Source organism: Loxodonta africana, chromosome 20, assembly GCF_030014295.1.
Source record: "Loxodonta africana isolate mLoxAfr1 chromosome 20, mLoxAfr1.hap2, whole genome shotgun sequence".
Taxonomy (NCBI): domain Eukaryota; kingdom Metazoa; phylum Chordata; class Mammalia; order Proboscidea; family Elephantidae; genus Loxodonta; species Loxodonta africana.
The window spans coordinates 67,458,773-67,473,718 of NC_087361.1; the positions used below are offsets into that span (position 1 = coordinate 67,458,773).

At 45.9% G+C, this 14,946-nt stretch overlaps 1 protein-coding gene and 1 long non-coding RNA gene across 3 annotated transcripts in view; both read right to left on the bottom strand.

Moving 5' to 3' along the window:
- Positions 1–14,946, bottom strand: part of MAPKAPK2 (MAPK activated protein kinase 2) — a 52,273-nt gene that overhangs the window by 19,447 nt on the left and 17,880 nt on the right. The window lies entirely within an intron of this gene.
- On the bottom strand, positions 4,549–13,627 carry LOC135228313 (uncharacterized). Its single transcript, XR_010318749.1, has 3 exons — positions 12,701–13,627; positions 9,211–10,470; positions 4,549–8,477 (listed from the first exon to the last, which is right to left on the bottom strand). It is a non-coding gene; the product is annotated as an uncharacterized LOC135228313 (long non-coding RNA).

A 14,946-nucleotide genomic window follows, 5' to 3' on the forward strand; every position in this document is an offset into this window, starting at 1 on the left:
GCAGTTTAGTAAAGGAAACAGGTATGTAAACAAAACTGTTAATAAGTTTTGTGGTTACAAAGCGGGGAGGGAGGGAGGGAGGGAGAGGGCTCTTTATTGATCAATCAGTAGATAAGAACTGCTTTGGGTGAAGGGAAAGACAACACACAATACAAGGAAGGTCAGCTCAATTGGACTGGACTAAAAGCAAAGAGGTTTCCGGGATAAAATGAAAGCTTCAAAGGTCAGCGGAGCAGGGGCTGGGATCTGGGGAACATGGTTTGAGGGGACTTCTAAGTCAACGGGCAAAATAATTCTATCATGAAAACATTCTGCATCCCACTCTGAATTGTGGCGCCTGGGGTCCTAAATGCCAACAAGTGGCCATCTAAGATACATCAATTGGTCTCAACCCACCTGGAGCAACGTCAAAGGAAGAACACCAAGGCCACACGACAACTAAGAACCCAAGAGACAGAAAGGGCCACATGAACCAGAGACCTACATTATCCTGAGACCAGAAGAACTAGTTGGTGCCCGGCCACAATGGATGTCTGCCCTGCTAGGGAGCACAACAGACAACTCCTGAGGGACCAGGAGGCCAGTGGGATACAGACCCCAAATTCTCATAAAAAGACCATACCTAATGATATGAAAGCGACTAGAGGAATCCCATGAGACAATGCTCCCCAGAACTTCTGATGGCACAGGACAGGAACCATCCCCGAAGAGAACTCATCAGGCATGAAAAGGACTGGTCAGCTGGGGGGAGAGAGATGCTGATGAAGAGTGAGCCAATTAAATTAGGTGGACACTGGAGAGTGTGTTGGCAACTCTTGACTGGAGGGGGGATGGGAAGATAGAGAGAGAGGGAAGATGGCAAAATTGGCATGAAATGAGAGACTGAAAGGGCTGACTCAATAGGGGGAGAGCAAGTGGGAGAAGGGAGTAAGATGTATGTAAACCTACATGTGACAGACTGATTGGAATGGTAAATGTTCACTTGAAGCTTAATAAAAATTAATTAAAAAAAAAACTGTTAATAAGGCATGAAGAATAAGAAGGATATAAGGAACTGGTCTGGCATTTTGCTTCTGTGTTTGTTTAAAGGGAAAAGGGATAAGTAGGATGGAGTGCTTAACCTAACATCTGCCTCTGGCAAAGCTCTAGAACAGATCACAAATTGGACTGTCGCAACCAACCTGGGTTCACTGAGGAGCCGTGCCAAACCAGCCCCATTTCCTTTTTTAGCAGGATTACTAAATTACGGATCAAAGGAATCCAGACGTAAGGGGCCTTGACTTCCACAAGGTACACAGACAGAGTCTCCTGCCAGGCCTTTGGAATGGCAAAGAAAGAAGGGATGAAATGACAAAGCGTTTAGATAATATTTATAGTTGTTATAAATGACCAATAATAAAGTGTTATTTAATGGATCTAGGACAGGCTGCTCAACATGTACCAAAATGAACTCACTGCCCCTCTAACCTGCTCCCTGCTCCCAGTAAATGGCAACGGTGTTACCCGTCTAGCCAGGCTCTCAGATATTAATCTTGTGGTCATCACCCTCTGCCTCTCTCCCCCCTCACCAACAGAACCAATCCAATTTTGTCTTTGGAAAGATCTCCCAAATCCATCCTCCCTTTTCCAGTCTTGCTGCCACTTCCTTGGTTCTGTCGCCCCCACCCCACCACCTTCTCGTGTGCTTTCTAACAGGCTTCTAGGTGGCAGACTTGATCTGTTCCAAAATATCCTCAGTCAACTCCTGAAAAGCATATCTAAGCAGGACATTTTCCTTCTTAAACATCTCCATTGGCTATGAGGCTAAAATCCAAATGCCTTATCTTGGCCGTTCCCAGCATCCGCCCACATCATCTCTACCCTCATCTCCCAACACATTCCCTGGGCTTAAGTTACACTGAAACTCACTGCTCTCCAATCTGCCATGCCTTTGCAAGACTCCCTGTCTCTTCATTCTTCAAAAGTCTACGCAAATGGCACCTCCTCTCTGCAGCCTCTCTGACCACTTCCAGGCAGAGTGAGTTCCTCGCTCTTCTCTGTTCCCACCAGATTGTTAAACTGGCTGGAGCATTCAGTGGTGTTATTCACAAGACTGTTTCTCTTCCCGCTGTAGACTATGTGCCTCTGGGCTGAAACCATGTCTTATTCATCTCTTCATTCCAAACCCTAAGCCCAGTACATAGCATTCAGGCGGTACTCAATAAATATTTGCTCATTGACTAAACCTAGAGAACACCTCCAGTGACAAGCCAAGCAACGCTATCCTTGGCCTTGTCTAATATTTTACTAACAAGCTGGTTAAAGACATGGTAGACAGCAAACTCGTTCATCTTGCAAGTAACAAAAGAAGTGGGAAGAATAGTCAGTGTACCAGGTAATAGGTTCTTAAAGATTGTAGCAGGTGAAAATATGGGCCAAAACTAACAAGACTTGCTAGGAAAAACAAAAAGTCATACGTTAGGGTTCAAAAAAGCATCTGCAACAGCACAGGATGAAAGACACTTTTCTCAAGTCTGATCTATGTAACACGATGAGTGAGAGCAAAGACTCTGAAGCCAGGCTGCCTGGGGTGAGTCTCAGTTTCTCCACGAGCTACCTGTGGGACCTGAGCAAGTTTCTTAAGCTTTCTATACCTCCAATTTCCTTATCTGTAATACAGGGACACTAATAAACCTATTCCTCACAGGGTTGTTGTTTAGTAAATAATAATAATGCAAAGCACTTAGAATTGTGCCTAGCCCAATAAACTCTAGCTATTATTATTGTTGTTGTTTTGGGTTTTTGTTGTTGTTAAAAGCTGCTTCTAAGAAAAAGGAAGTGAAGTTAGAAGCACTGTGGTTAAAAGCAAGGGCTCTGGAATTCAACGGTCCCAAGTTTAAACTCCAGCTCTTAAAAAAAAAAAAAATAGAGATAAACTAATTATCCATTAATAGAAAACTGGTAAAATAGCTTATGGGATATCCATGCCATAGGATACACGCATTATCAAAAAGAATGAGGTGGATCTATATAAAATGATATCAAAAGTGTTCCCAAAAAAGATATTATTATATAAAACGCAAGCTGTAGATTGATATACATAGTCTGATGCCCCACTAAAAAAAATGCCATTTTTGTAAAACGTTTTTAAGAAGCAAAAGAAGTGTTTGTATGCGTGTGCGTGCATGTGCGTGCACACGCGCGTGTGTGTGTTCTTCCATACTTTGGCCATGCAATAAAATCCCAAACACCAATAGGGAAAACTATGATTGTTTCACGACCTTTAAAATTTGTGTCAACATCGCGGGGTTGGCAACCAATGTCACAAAACAATTTGTGTATTAACTGTTTAATGAGAAACTAATTTGCTCTGTAAACTTTTACCTAAATCACAATTTTTAAAAAAAACAACCTGAAAAAAAACTTTTCACAAAACCCACAAGAGCTCATATATGATCCATTCAGAAATTAACTACGATTAAAACTTTGGGGTATATGTTCATTAAAGCATGCACTATATAAATTAAAAATGGACCTATACTAAATTAGAAATTAAAGAAATAGAGAAAATGTATAATGATCTAAATTCCAAATCATTTTAACCTGGTTTAAAAAATTAGCAATACACACTGAACATTTTTCACATCATTAATAGTTTTCTACCACAGAACTTTAGTAGTTGCACTATTGAGACATTTGGTAAGTTTTATTTAATACTTCTGAAGAAGTTGAATAGGGAAAGTGTAAACTAAAATTTTTAACTAGACCTTTTTTTGGCAATGCATTATTTCAGGAAAAACTCACAGAAAGGATTTACCTACCCTAGAAGTGGTTACTGAACCACCTCTCTCTGTTAGTACAGACAAGTTGCCTCAAAGACACATTTAATTTACATGAATTAAAACAGTTCTGTTATGTAATTAAATACTGTAAAATGAAAAAAATGTGTGTCAAAACATTAAAAACTCTCTTATTGCCAGTTACAAATAAAGAGAAAAATGAAAAAATAATAAATAGTAAAACTAATATTTATTTAGTACACTGTAAGTTACAGCATGAGACACTGAGAGTGTTTTATTTCTTTAAAAAAAAAAAAAAACCTTACTAGAGTGATTTGAGCAGGGCTTGCCTTCCTGGTGTGTTAACATACAACAGGGAGCAAGCATCTTTTCTGTGCCATGGCAACTGCCCTACTCCTAAGTTTGGATCAGCTTCCACCATTCTATCCTTTGCACTCTCAGTGTTGTGAAATACCCGAGAGTCCCTTTAACGTCAAGTTCTACGCCAGCATCACATCTTCACCCTTTTTGTCACAACCTCTTTCCCCATTTATGACGATGAGTTCACGTTCACGAAGTTCCTCTGGCTGCATACGTAGTCTCTCCAGGGGTGGCAGGGTCAACATTCCATGGTCAGCAATGTTTTCAATAATTCCATTTACGTTCAGCTCGAATTTCACTTCCAGTGTTACCACTTTTCATTTTTTTGCTGAAATTTCATCTTTGTTGACCCAACTTTCACTTCTGATTACCCATTTTTGTAATGTGTCACGTGGGTTCATCACTAGGAGACAAGGAAGCCACATAACTATATGCTTTCTTATCTGTGCGTGAACAGAACAACAGATGGGCAGTGGCCAATCACTCACAGACTCTCAGGAGTGCCTGACTGGTCACTGATCATGATGGACATCTGTTATTTACATAATGAGTCATATGCCAAACAGCTTACAGCAAAGTTTGTATTTTATGTAATTACTCAAAGTTAAAAGACCTTGGCAACTGAAATGTGAACCATGTTGTTGGGGAACTGGTCTTATTTAACTAAACCATGGTGAAATTCGTACATATCAGAACTGTGCAGAACGAGGACTATCTGTACAAAGAACATAACCTGGAAGGAGACACACTAAAGAGCTAACAGTAGTTACTTCCTTGGGGAAGAGCGATACTACTTTTTTTCAGTGACTAGATTCTACACCTTGAAAAAAGCTCTCAATCCAAGGTGATTTTTCCCCTCAAAAAGGACACTTGGCAATATCTGAAGCCATTTTGATTGTCATGATTTGGGGTAGCGGGGTACAACTGGCATCTAGTGGGTAGAGGCCAGGTTTGCTGTTAAATATCCTACAACAATCCCCCGTAACAAAAAATTATTGGGTCCAAAATGCCAGTAGTACCTGTTTTAAACCAATAGTTTTTATTAAGTTATTTTTAACAGCACCTTTCTCATAAGGTGGCAAAGGTGACATGAGATAATGGCAAACAATAAGACACAATAAATGCTATTAGGATCAAGGGCTCTAGATGACTTCAAACTGAATGGGTATCTTAATACCACCTTAGATTTGTGGTATTTTTACAATCATTAACTCATCTGATTCAACACCATGATGTGGCTGTGTCACAGATTGAATTATGTCCCCCCAAAAATGGGTGTATCAACTGGGTTAGGCTACGATTCCCAGTATTGTGTGGTTGTCCTCCAATTTGTGATTGTAATTTTAGGTTGAGAGGATTAGGGTGGGATTGTAATACCACCCTCTCTCACGTTACCTCCCTGATCCAAGGTAAAGGGAGCTTCCCTGGGGTGTGGCCTGCACCACCTTTTCTCTCTCAAGAGATAAAAGGAAAGGGAAGCAAGCAGAGAGTTGGGGACCTCATACCACCAAGAAAGCAGCCCAAGGAACAGAGTGCATCCTTTGGACACAGGGTCCCTATGCCTGAGAAGCTCCTTGACCAGGGGAAGGCTGAGGACAAGGACCTTCTTCCTCTAGAGCCAAAAGAGAGAGAAAGCCTTCCCCTGGAGCTGACACCTTGAATTTGGACTTGGCTGTGAGAAAATAAATTTCTCTTTGTTAAAGCCATTCACTTGTGGTACTTCTGTTATGGCAGCACTAGATGACTAAGACAGGCTGCCAAACAGTTAACATCACCATCGGCTTACTGACAGATCAAGTACATGGCTCAAGACAGGGATCCAGCTCCAAGCACACTCTGTACCTGTCAAACCACATCCAGAATTCACTTCTCATTCTGGGCAAAGGAGGACAACCTGGATGTAAACAGTCTGCAAACCATGTCACAGGAGAAACACTTCAATCAACTGGGGTAATCAGCCAGAAGAAGAAAAACCATGAAGGATCAGTTGAGGGACTGAATGTGGTAATAGTCCTAAAATTTGATAGTGCTGTCACGGAAAAGGGGGCTACATTAGATTTGCCCTATTTGGCTGCCCGAGGTAGAAATTATAAGACGCTGTCCCATAACAGTAGGGGCTTTATAAAGGAGTGAGTCCCCTATCCCTGGAAGCATTCAAGCAGAGGCTCTCAAGTGGGCTCTCAAGAGGACTCCCACACTGGAAAGAGATTAATCTAGACGAGCAACAAGGTACTTTCTAACACATTCCTGGGTGCAGACACAATGAGAGGGCTGGGGAGAGAGTCGAAAAAGAACAAGAAGTAACAGCCTCCTATGCTCTAGCAATCCCACACCCAGGTATTTACCCAAGAGAATGAAAACATAACGTCCACAAAAAGACTTGTGCAAGGATGTGGAGCTTATGCATTATAGCCAAAAACTGGAAACAATCCACATGTCTATCAATGGGAGAATGGGTAAGTAATTTATGCATACAAAGAGTACTACTCAGCACAAAGAGAAACAAACCTACCAGGACATGTAACCACGTGGATGAACTTCACACAAAAGAGTTCAAAATGATGATTCCATTTAAGTGAAGTTCCAGAACAGCCAAAGCTAACCCATGGTGAAAGCAAATCAGAAGTGACTGCCTACAAGAGAGCAGGAGGGGTTAACTGGGAAGAGCGTGAGGGGACCTTCTAGGGCATAACCTTCCTCTGTATCTTGACAGAGATTTGGGGCGCACAGGTGTAGGCGTTTATCAAAACTCATCAAATGATACACTAAAGATTTGTAACTTTTTCTGTTATATAAATTTTACCACCAAAAAGCCAAAACACGTGAACAAACATGCACTCTAATGAATGCCATGTATGCAGAAATGTTTGGTAGTGAAGTGTACTGACATCTGCAACTTCCTACGAAATGCAGCATCCCAAAAATAAGACGGACAGATAAAAGGACAGTGAGATGGAAAGAAACATGATAAAGCAAGTATAGTAAATGCTGAATGGTAGAATCTAGGTGGTTGGGTATATGCGTGCTCACTGCACTATTCTTCCAACTTTGCCACATATCTGAAACTTTTCACAGTAAAATGTTGGGGTAAGCAGTAACAGTATGGAGCGCTAAAAGAGAAAGAAGAGGTGGCTGGGAGATCATGGGAGGAGAACTGTAGGGGAAGAAGAGGGACTGTTTCAGCCAACACATGGGCCTGTCAAGGGCAGAACTGCAAAAGATCTGGCTGGCCTGGGGACAGGCCATCTCAGCCAAGATGGAACATGTGAGGCTGGTACGTAGCCCTCTACTGACATAAGCTCTTGTTCCCATGGGACCAGCTCCATCACTGTCCAACTGTGTGGCCTGGGACAAGTCCCTGCCCCCTCCCCACAATGAAGAGGTCAGTTCAGAGGCTCCCTAATGTGCTTTCCAGCTCTAAAAGCCTATTACTGTATCTGTGGAAACCACTTTTCCAGACGGGAGCCAAAGAACGCAGACACGCAATTACAACCTCAGCAAGCTCCAGCCAGTTTCATACTGGCAAAAGGCAAGGAGTCTGTCGTTGTATAAATGTGTCTTCAAAGAAAGGGTCTGGGTACAGCCGGTGCTCACATGTTTGCATGTGGATTATCCACTTTGTAGATTAATCACAGCAAACAATGAATCAGTGAACACAAGTACACACACGCGCTCACACACACACGTACACACACGCACACATAAACACACACATACATATACACACACACACATACTTACATATACACAAACAAGCACACACACATACATACACACACACGCACATGCACGCACACACACCCAGCAGGTTTCTGGGACACAACGTTACGGGAGCCCATGAGAATTAAGCAGATACATTTACTAGAGGGGAAAAAAAATCCACTGATATTCTGAAAAGTCCAATGTCAATAATTTAAGATTATCTACTCTACCGCCTCCTTCCCCACCCAGATGGCACAGGTAATTTAAACCTCATGGCCATCCACGTTCCTGTGGTTTATCTACTCTATACTCTCCAAGTAGAGAGTTTGCCAAGTGACAGAGAAGAAAAAAACAAATTCGCTGCCGCTGAGTGATTCCAACTCATAGCAACCCTATAGAAGTATACGCCAAAAGGCAGAACAACCTGGTTCAAGTCCCAGCTCTGCAATGAACTTGCCGAGCACCTGTACACAAGTCACTTTCACTCTCTGGACCTCAGTCTCCTCATCTGTACAAGCCTACCTGAGGTCTCAGGTTTCTTCCAACTGTAAACTCTTTGACTTCTGTGATTCTATCTTCCTACGTAGGTTAAAAAAAAACCCAGTGCCGTCGAGTCAATTCTGACTCACAGTGACCCTATAGGACAGAGTAGAAAACCTAAAATTTGTTTAATGTTTTAAATGTTCTGTAGCCTTTCCATGTATAATACCCACTGCCGTCAAGTCAATTCTGACTCATAATGACCCTATAGGACAGAGGAGAACTGCCCCACAGCATTCCCAAGGAACGGCTGGTAGATTCGAACTGCCAACCTTTTGTAGCTCTTAACCACTGCACCACCAGGGCTCCTCTAACCTGGTTAGAGCTGACATTACCCCCATTTTAGGCAGGCAGAAATTAAGGTGCAGAAGTTTAAGACGTATACCAAGGTTCACAGCTGGTTGATGACAGCGTGAGGCTACCACTCAGGGCCCCTAGGAGATCACGTGGATTCCCTGGAAAAGCATGGGGGACTCTGGGAACCCCTCCTGCATTTCAGTACCTATAACCAGCCCCTTCCTTCTCATGCGTTAGCTACTCTGGTTTCCATGGAAACCAGAGAATCTACTGCTTCTGGTTCCAAATCTTAAAGGAAAGGGGAATATATATCTGTTTCTTAAACCAAAGACTGTTACCTCACAAACCAAAAAAATACAACCTTCTGGCAAGACTAACTTCCTGTCATTCTCCTTGGGGGAGGAGGCATGGGAGGGGGGCCCACTGCTTAAGGCTAAGACTTGGAAGTGGGCGCCTGCGATCCTGGAGGAAGTCTCTAGAGTGCCTGGGGATGGGGGAAATCCCAATCTCCCCAGAACGACTGGCCAATCACCTAGGGGAAATCTGGGATCCTCATTACACAGGACAACAGGCCACCCCTCTCTAGGTCCAGATGTGCCACAGCTCCAAGTAAGGCCATGACGGGAAATGGGGTCCAACAAGGCGAGAACCTGTGGGAAAGAGAAAAGTAAGACACGTGGTGCCATCCTGCCCCCAAGGTATGCCTACCACATGCCAGGCTAGAACCACAAATGTCTGAGGAGCGGATCAGGTGAAGATAGGAACCACAAGGTGACGGGGAGAACAAGGAGAGATTACAGAGCGCGCTCAGACACTGGCCTGCCTTCTCATCTTGAGGGGGGGCAGGTGAATGGTTTCATCTCACAGGGCCAGGACCTGGAAGGAGCACATCTAAAGATTCTCCTGAACAAGTAAAGCCCCACCCAAGGGTAAAAAAGAATTTCCATAGTGACCAATCTGTCTAGAAGTGGCCTGAGTGTCTTCCCAGCAGCAGTGATGCACACCCAGCTGACGGGGGAAGGAGGGAGTCATCCCCTCTCTTTTCCTACTCCCCAGCCCTCTCCACCCTTACCCAACACCCACCTCGAGTGAGCTCACAGGTTCCTGGCAAGGGTTCCCTCCCAGGGGCCAAGGCAAGTCCACAGGGTCAGAGCTTCTGGTCTCCCAGGGAGTCCGCAAGCACAGCCCCAGTTGGCAGAAACAGCTAATACCACTGCTCCCCAAACCAGAGCCGGGGAGGGGTTGGGGGAAGACACACCTGCACTTTCTCCACTAGCAAAGGGCAACAGCAGAGGGACTGGATTTCCTCTTGACCCTCTGGGGCTGGGGAAAGGCAGGGAGAAGGCCAGAAGAGCTGGGAGACAAAGCATGAGCAGGAACCTCAGCCTCGTTCCTGCTGAGGACAGACTAACTCCCCTTCCCTTGGGAAGGTCAAAACGGGAAAAGCAACATTAAGAAAAAAAAGGAAACCCTGCCCTGCCTTAATTACACTGCGTCTCCCCACACTGGAAGTATTCTATCCCCAGGAAAGGTGACTGGTTCCCATCCCACGCTGCCATTTTTCCCAGTTGCCCATTTCCTTAGAACTAACCATGGGCTCCTGGCAAAGCCTCGCCGGGAGGCTGCTGAGGCCTTCAATAGGCTCCGGGAAGTCCCTGGGCCTGGGTGTGTTCCAAATGAAGAAGCCAGTGAGGCCTCCCAGGCATGTCTCAGGGAGCCGGCCATCTGGGAGACAAGCTGCTCACATCCACCTCTCACCACCAAGGGTCCGAACGCTATTCCAGCCAGGACTCTGGAATTGTAAAATTCCGCAAACCTTAATAAAGCTGTTTCACCATTTTGAATTCTTCCTTAAATTTAAGGCAAAATGCTTTCATTCTAGCTCCTCTAGGTGGAGAGCTGTGTGCTTTCGGGCCCCAGTCCATCCCCCAGATGCAGTGTCGTGGGTGGAGAGAAGAGGGAAACACCCAGTCACCTGCTTCCTCCTAGGCTGCCACCCCAATCTCCTCCGTCAGAAGAGAATGCAGAGGGATCAGGCAGCTAAATCTCGCTCCCTCCACTTCCAGGATTAGCAAGCAGCTGCCTCCGGATCATGAGCCCCTCCGTTCTCCAATACCAAGGAGCTCTCAGCAGCTTGGGCCTCAAGCAGGGGTGTCTGCTGTGGGCCTGTTCACCCCCCACACTGCAAACTGCCGCTTCCCAGGCACGACAGATGTAGCTGCTGTTCACTATTTTCAAGCCAGGACAAAAGGCTTCTTCAGGAGCACAAAGCCAACGGGGATTCAGACAGGACCAACTTCAATAGAAGCCACCTGCCAGGGGCCCTTCCCTGCCACACCCCCAACATACACAGGCACACACACACCACACACACACCCCACATACACACCACACCCCACACACACACCCCCACACTCCACACCACACACACCCACACCCCACACCACACCCCAAACCCCACACACCCCACACCCACACCACACCCCCACCCCACGCCCACACCACACACACACCACACACTTTTTCAAACTTCTCAAACCTATGTTGTCCAGAGTCAGGTGGATTTTTCCCTGAACCAAGGGATGATTCTCCTTTCAGGGCAGAGACTGTACTGCCATTTCTCAAAGATTATTCCATACAATGTCATTAAATGATAAATAAAAAAGGGATACTACCTAGTTCTGAGACTCAGACAATGAAAACCCCGTGGGTCACAACCGATTGTGGGGACGGCGCAGGACTGAGCAGCGTTTGGTTCCATTGGACACTAGGGTTGCCACGAGTAGGGGGCCAATTTGATGGCAGTTAACAGCAACAACAACTTACACGTCAGAAACACTGAGTTTAACAAAGTTAAACATATTTTTTCACTGCAGACCCTCTCAGAGCCTTCAGTTTGTTAGTGTGCACTGCAAACTGTTCCCGAATTTATCTGATCACAGAGCATCTCAGAGGATTAGCAGCCCAACAACACACTCTAGGACTGTTGGTCTGATACCTGGAGAAATGAGTGGGTTCTCCTTCTGGGCTCACTCAGCTCCTTGCACAAAAGTATCCCACCAGCTGGAGTCTGTAAGAAGTACTTTTCGTGCATCTTTCCCCCTCAATACATTTCCAGTGAACAGACGAATGAGCCAATTAATGAGCGTGCACGTGCCTGCAGCATCCTCCCACCCAGTTCAGCAGATGAGGATGCCTCCCCAGGGGCCATCCCATCCCCAGTTGCCGTGAGTCGATTCCGGCTCACGGAAACTCCACGTGTCAGAGGAGATCTGTGCTCCGGTTTTCCAGGGCTTTCCAGGGCTGATTTTTCAGAAGTAGATCACCAGGACTTTCTTCCAAGGTACCTCTGGGTGGACTCAAACTGCCAACTTTTCAGTTAGCAGCTGAGCATGTTAGCTGTTTGCACCACGCAGGGACTTCCCAGGGACCTCGAGAACTCCATAAAAGAGACAGATCCCATGCACACGCTCCAATCAACTGACTGTGGACCATCTGTGCTTGTGTCACCAAGGACAAGGGTATGACTTCAACCCCTAGATGAGCCAACCGACTTTATTCCTTTAAAGTCCTCCTAGACCTCGACAGCTGTTTTGCACTTGACTACAATGGTAACTGGGCACCGCCTTCAATGTAAACACCTGAGTTGGTGGGATGCCCCCCGCTGTGAGCATCACACACGGACTGGGTGAGCTCAGCTACCACACCACTAATTTCAGCAGACACCTGAGAGGCACAGCAGTAGCCCCGACCTACTGGTAAGCCCAACCTACCTGAATGGCAAGGGTCACCCCACACACTTCTCACCCCACCCTCCTCCCATCGCGGGCCAGGTAACAATGAGTGACAGACACTCCACATGGCATAACTCTTCAAATTTCCCCAGAAGTCCAGTATTTTCTATTCGAACTGCAGCTCTCAGATTGTCTCTTGGATATAAAAGTACCCCCCCTCCCAAAAAACAAAGAAAATAGATCCTAACTTTGGCAGACTTTTCAGTTGGAAAAATATAGTTGACATACCCTGGGTAACCTTGTGGAAAGACCCTTTCAACAGCAGTCTCTCTGATTTTCCAGGTGGGCTTTTTTCCTTCATTCAAGATAAAGCAGACCTGAAAAGGTGCCTCCCACTGACCTCCATGGCTGACCGCAGAAGCAGGTGCCCCAGAGGACAGGTTGCAGGAGCGCTTAAGCCCCCACCTCTCAGACAGGAAGCCTTGTCTCTCAGGCAGGCTCCCTAGTTTTGAAGCCACAGGCTGTTCCCAGCAGATGTTTCTTAGAATACCTGCAGCTGAGATGGAGACTGTGGTTAGTATCTAGGCCCATGGAGAGGCTGGGGAATTCCTGCCTCTCTGTTCTCACCTAGGAAGGGAGGAGGCCCCAAGGTCAGTGCTCCCCTCCACCGCCCCACCCCCCAACACCCCCAGCATCAGAGGAAAACAAGGTGTGATCCCTGGAGGCAGGACTAACTGTGGATCACTGATTCGGTCACAAAGCATGTGCTTCAGTGAAAGACACTAGTCACAAACAGCCACACATGGTATGATTCTATTTATACGAAATGTCCAGAAAAAGCAAATCTATAGAAACAGAAAGTAGATTTGCAGATTAGGACTTCGGGCAGGGGAGACTAAGGGATATTGGGGAGTGACTGTTGATGGTATAGAGTTTCTTTTTGGGGTGGTGAAAATGTTAATACTAAAAACCATCGACATGTAAACTTTAAATGGGTGAATTGTATGTGAGTATATCTCAATAAAGCTGTTAAATTTAAGAAAAAGAAAAATCTAGGATAAAGCTAAGTGCCTATTCCTGCCCCATTTTTCCCAATTTTTCTTACTGCCCACTTGGCAAAGTTTGTCCACGCTACAGAAACTGGGGGTGGAAGGAGATACTGATGGCACTTTCTAATGAAGCACCCCCACCCACCCCAGCCAGCCCCAGCCCACCTGAGAGCAGGGACATGAAAGGTCCCCCTCAGCTCCTGCCACATCTTCTACACCCCCCGCCCCCGACCCCCCCGACCCGGGGCTCTTCTCAAGGCTGGAGAGAATTCTTTGGCTCCCCTCGTCATCCATTTATCTTCTCTAACTGGAAAGGTTATGTTTGGATATAATTTTCTTCTGGAGCTGACAATTTAATTCCTGATTTTAAAAACTTTATTGTTTAAATACCAGTTTAGCCTCTGAGGCAACCAAGCTGCCATCCCCACATGATAATTATCAGCTGCTGGGTAGCACTTTTCCCAGCCAAGCTGAGAAGCCCAGGGGCTGTGAGGGTAAGCACCCTGGGACAGGGACTCCGACTCCCTGGGGCAGCCTCATCAGAATCCAAAAGACAGACAAGAAACTAATCAACTTCTGGTGGTCTTTACTGCACTTCAGCTAAGAGCCTGGCACCGGGCTAGCACTGGGGACACCCAGACACAGACTTTGTTCTCAAGGAGCTCAGGGTCTAGCAGAGGAGCTACAGACACAGAAGTGATGTGTGTGGTCATATCTGTATCTCCCAGTGCCTCTGCAGAGAAACCAGATTAGATGCTCTCAAACAGCAAAGGTTAACCTTGCAGACAAATAGGGACTCTTTCCCAGGGGTACCACGCAGAGAGGCGGAGGGTACACATAGCCTAAACCACCTGGACTGGCCACTGGGCAAGGTCCGCCGAGATAGGGCTCTTTCCTCAATCTCTCAGCAAGGCCTGACGTGGGGAAGGGTCCTGAGCGTGGCATGACATCTCTGCATCGCTCCAGAGCCCCAGGCAGATCAAGCGCTTCTGAAGATGTGCCACGGCCTTGGGGTGACTGTGCTCAGATATCTGCTGAGTGGCTGTGTGGAAGGAAGGCGGGAGCTGACGCTCTGCAAGCCCCAAGGATGTGACAAGTGCAGGGAACCAAATTCTGGACTCAGTAAATAGGACTTTAACAACAGCATATATTTTAATGGTGAGATTATCTTGAAAAGGGGTAAGCTCCCCATTACTGGTAGAATTTAAGCATAGGCTAGAGAAATTGGTGGTGGGTAAACCTAGATAATTATCACTTGGGGGGTATCTTAGTTATCTAGTGCTGCTATAACAGAAATACCACAGGTGGATGGCTTTAACAAACAGAAATTTATTTTCTCACAGTTTAGGCAGCTAGATGTCCAAATTCAGAGTGCCGGCTCTGGAGGAAGGTCCTTGTCTCTTTTGAGCGTCTGCTCCTGGGCGATCTTCATGTGGCTTGGCATTTCTCTTCCCCCATCTCTGCTTGCTTGATCGTCCTAATCTG